The following is a 5,188-nucleotide window of genomic DNA, read 5'->3' as shown; positions in this document are numbered from 1 at the left end:
GTGTTCTCTGCTTGTTCCTGTGCTCTGTGTATGATCCTGGCCCTGTCCACTGATCTCCTGATTCCTGACTCCAGCTATTGTGCTCATTCATCCTGCTCCAGACCTGGTTCGGCTGACTACCCACTTTGGCTTCTGACCTCTGGCTCGGCTCTGACTGCGTCTTGGATTAACCTATTGTTTTGTTATTTTGTTTATTGTAGCTTTCAATAAACTTCTTTATTTTTTAACCTGCACTTTTACTTTCTCGGTTCCCTGACAGTGAAGGCATTAGATGCCTGAGCAACAAATTTCCAAGCCTCAGTAGTGTCATATGGGGCAGATGGAACTTCTAAAATGCAGAAAGTAGATATTTACATGGGATTTTCTACAGCAGGGGTAGCAACTTTGGCCGCTTGTTTAAAATTTTAGTGCTGGTGTTCTGTCGAGAACGCCGACCCAGTATCCACGCTTACGTACAGACGGAATTAACGAGGAAACCGGTATTTATTTACAAAGTATTTGTTTGTAATTGTTAATTGTGACCTTTAATAATATGCCATGCATGGCAGTAAATGATGGATGGAGTATTATTAACGGTCACAATTAACGATTCAAACAAAATACTTTGTAAATAAATCCCTGTTCCCTCGATAATACTGGTCTGTGCGCAAGCAAGCGCAGATGCTGAGGCCGGCAAATTCGACTACATCGGCGTTCTCGACAGAACACCGGTATCTGCGTTTAGTATCAGGGCATTTTCACGAGTATGAGTACTCGTGAAAATGCCCAGTATTAACACTGGTGTATCCCTACTTAAAAATGTAATGCATTGCTGGGACTTGTAGTCCTACATAGTTGGAGCTATTCTACATTGCTGTATAATCATCATACAGCAATGCAGAATACCTCCAGCTATGTGGGACTACAAGTCCCAGCAATACATTATAATAAAAGTCAGCTCTACACACACACCTCCCCGCGCCGGGGTTCGTGGACTCCATGGTTTCCTAGACCCTCATCCCTAGTTGTATTATTATAGATGGTATAATCCTTTATTCCATTTCAAGATCTCCAGAACAGGGTCTTTATTTGGATCACAGTACAGAGCAAATGGTTAACTGACAACGTTCTCGTACAACAGTCTTTCAGACAAAGCATGCCTCATCTGATATCTACTGTGTGTATAATTGAACCTGTGTAGTGTTGGGCTCAGCAAGATATAGTTTCCTTAGGTTTGTGCTGTCAATAAATAATACTGAATAGTGCTGAACTCTTTATATTTGGGGTGTCAGTAATCATATGTCTTGAGGAGCAGCATCCCTGGCTTTGTGCTGCTCGGTCAAAATCCATATACCCTCTCTTGCATTAACATATGTTGCCATCAATGTGTTGCATCCTAATGCATAAGCCTGGGGATAAGTAATAGGAGTGATGATCACTTGCCCCTCCCTTTTAGATTGTAAGCCCTCACGGGCAGGGCCCTCCTTACCATCTTGTCTTAAATTGTTAAAATGGATCTGATGAAGGGGGCGTGACCCCGGAAATGCGTCATCACACATCACACAGTCTCCTCTGCTGACACATACACACGGCTGTGCAGCTTTCACAGACTTTTCCTTGGGTCCATGGACTTACTTCTTATACCTTAATCATGCTGAATTTTGTGAGTATGTTTTATATCTACCTCTGATCCTGATCTTAATAAATTTGTCTGCACCAGGAAAGGCGCCCCTTGTTTGTGTTTTTTCCCTTGTCTTAAATTGTATTGTGACTGTAATGTCTTCCTTATATTGTAAAGCGCTGTGCAAACTATTGTCGCTATATAAATCCTGTATAATAATAATAATCTCACCTGTGTCCCTAGTTGATACACAAATAATCCAGAAGCATGTGGTTGATATCCAGTAACTGTGTTCACTACGTCGCCACGTTAGCCAAGAGTCCAATTGTAGGTATAGTGATATGAAAATTAATACCATGTAACTATTGCAAAGTCTTGCTATTCTGTATATACTTCTTTATCTCATGTGGCATTAGAAAACATCCCTTCTTCTCCTTACCTTCGTAAGCCCCTCCCCCCAATACCAGAGATCACAAAACTCCAGTCCCTGGAACGCAAAAAAACACAGATGTATAACAAAAGGATATGTCCATTATAATACCAATCTATACATCAGGGCCGTCCTGAGGCTGGGTGTCACCCAGAGCGGGTACAGAGCGACACCCCATCATGATGTAATCGCACATGCGCCCATCTTGGTGATACCTGCCGGCAACCATGACGGAGTACCAACTTTTCAGACGGGTGACACCAAAATGACTGTCAGTCATTATGGTGTCATCTGGGTGCGGGCCGCACCCCTCTAGTGACGCCACTATTATACATACACGTAGATTAATTACCCCATTAATAATCTCATTATGCATCTGCCTTAGGAAGTCAAGGTCTTGCAATGCCTAATGGGATTTGTAATTTCAACAAAACTGGAGGGTTGAAGTTTTGCTACCCCTGCTCTAGAGGCTCCAACAGAACTTTCAAGAAGAATCCTCTGCAACTAAAGAGAAAACAAGGCACCTTATGGTACCTCCTATGCATCTCTGATTTCAAATTGTTTGGAGAAGTGGTTTACTTTAACATATGTTTGGTGTTCTGATGCTATACAGGGAAATCAGTTTTTCCAGCATTCCAGAAATTGTTCTTTATCCTCTATAGAGTCATACTTTGTATCAGATGCCTTCAAGGGGCAGTGTTTGCTCAACATCTGTTTTACACTACTTACTACAGGTGGTTCCAACCAAGACTTTAATATGACTTGTCTCACTGCGGTTAACACATAGTTCCCCAAAGAATGGTTCTTCTTGTTAGTGCGATCACTTCCAATATTAATTTCCAATATACACAGTAACAGAGACCAATTAACCTTATGCTTTAAAGTGTATCTTTAGCCAGTGACGCGAAATTCACCAGAACCAGAGGGTAATTTTTCAAATGGGGAAAACTGTTTTGGTAAAGAAATTCTTTTCACTTTGGGAGATTTCCTGTTGCATCTCTGGGACAGTACAAGTCTCATCAAAACAAAAAAAATGTTTTGGTCTAAACATACTCTTTAATATATCTATTTCCCTATCACTATGGAAGACAGTGATTTTGTAACTGTCAAAAAGAAAGTGCTATTAGCAGGTAGAACTATCACTATGATAGGTTGCCTCCTTGGCCAATAAGAATGTGCATGAGGCTGGAGGAGGCAGACAGGCTCCGTCACTACTAGGAAATGGCTGAACTTTTCCCAATTAATATGGCCACCATTGAGCAGAGGGGAAGGAGGTTTGCTGTTGGTATGTGCTCTTTATACCTGCTAGATACCCCTCTTTTTATCAGGCAAGAGAGTCACTTTAAAATAGACATGTGCGATTCGTTTAGTTCCGAATTGAAATTCTTTCAAATTTTTGTAATGTTGGACTTTTGGATGCATCCAAGTTTCCAAATGACAGAAATAACGAATCCGTATGTTTGATAACGATATTCAGATACATACAAATTTCATTCGGACAAAGCACAACAAGCGCGAGAGCTGTCATTTACCTTCTCTGGATTCTCTGCACTTGTATCCCAAATGAAAACAAAGTAACACAATATTGTTACAAAATGTAAATAATGAAAGAAGCTGAGAGATCTTTGTTATTCTGTAACAGCTTCTGCTTCTTTGCTGACACGTAGATCCCAAATATAAAGAATCTGACAGCTGTCACAGAGTACACAAAAGAGTTTAACTGTTCACAGAAATAATAGTCATTTTAAAAAACAGCCTGGGGTTCTCCCAACAATTCATACCAGACTCTTTAGGTCTGGTAGGAATGTTAGGGGGGACCCCATGTAAAAAAAAAAACAAGCAAAAAAAAACAAAAACCAGCGTGTGGTTCCCCCCAACAATCAATGCCAGACCCATTAGGTCTTGTAGGAATTCAAAAGGGACACCCATCGAATGCCGATGTGGACAAGGGCCTCTTCCCCATAAACCCTGACCCGGTGGTTGTGGAGGTGTGCAGGCAGGGGGGGTCATCTGCATCTGGGTACCCCCTGGCTGCACACCTCCACAGCTTGTAAATGAGTAAGGGGTAGTAAATGTAAATAAACACACCACACCTTAGAAAAAATGTATTTAATTGAACAAAAAATACAACACAAGTTTTCGACAAGTCCTTTATTAAAAAAAAGTCCCATAAAGTCTTTTTAGTATCGGCCGACAAAAAAATAATAATTCAGATGCAATGTTTATACCGGCAGTGGGCATAAATAAATAAATAACAAACTGGCTAATGCTCCACACACTGCCTGATGTCAGTCACAGAGGTGCGGACTTGAGAGAGAACTTTCCCCATCGGCATGGGGACAATGTGCTTTTCCAGGGGGTCCTCCATTTTCAAACTGTGCAGATTTTTCTGTATGTCCCAAAAAAAAAATCTGTTATTTCCTAGCACAGTCCTGCAGATCATCTAAGAGTGCAGCTCCCATATTTGGTATGTGGTTAAACTGTCAGAAACGTCAGCTTTTGATAATATACTATATCTCGCTGACCAAACAAACAAAAAAAGATGTAATCATTTCTTTGGGTTCATATCTCAGTTATCTAAGCACAGATTGTGCTCAACTGCCTAAAGTACAGGATCTTGGATGGGAAACATATTGCAGTGCAGACGAGAGATAATAAACCTGAAACTTCTGAAGAAGTATACTTAGTCTACAAAACTGGCAGTTTAAAAGCAGCGACAATCAGAATGTACTGGTGCTTGTGCAAGCTCATCAGAACACAGAGCTGCTAGGCAATGTGTGGTGGAAATACATCTGTGCGCTATTTGTTCAGCATTAAAGGGTATCTATGGACAAAAACTAAAACTAAATATGTATTTCTATATTGAATATGCAAAAGTTCTATCCCACTAACCATATCAATTTCTTAAAGATGTCCATAGGATATACTTCATTAACCACTTGCTGTCCGCCCATTGTAAATACACGGGTGCACGCCCCCTAACGGTTGCACGCGAGCAGAAGCCTGCCGTGCATGTAAACAGCCGGTCCAGGCTGTTACATACAAGCTTTCAAATGGCTCTACACCCGTCCAATCGCTTATATGACAACAAACAGCGTGTGGCCCCCTCTGCTGCTGCGCTGGCCCCCACTCCACCGCCACTGGTGGTTATGCATTGC

The sequence above is a fragment of the Nanorana parkeri genome, unplaced genomic scaffold (assembly GCF_000935625.1).
Source record: "Nanorana parkeri isolate BGI_ZX_2015 unplaced genomic scaffold, ASM93562v1 scaffold3, whole genome shotgun sequence".
NCBI classification, from domain to species: domain Eukaryota; kingdom Metazoa; phylum Chordata; class Amphibia; order Anura; family Dicroglossidae; genus Nanorana; species Nanorana parkeri.
This window is presented reverse-complemented; position numbering follows the sequence as displayed.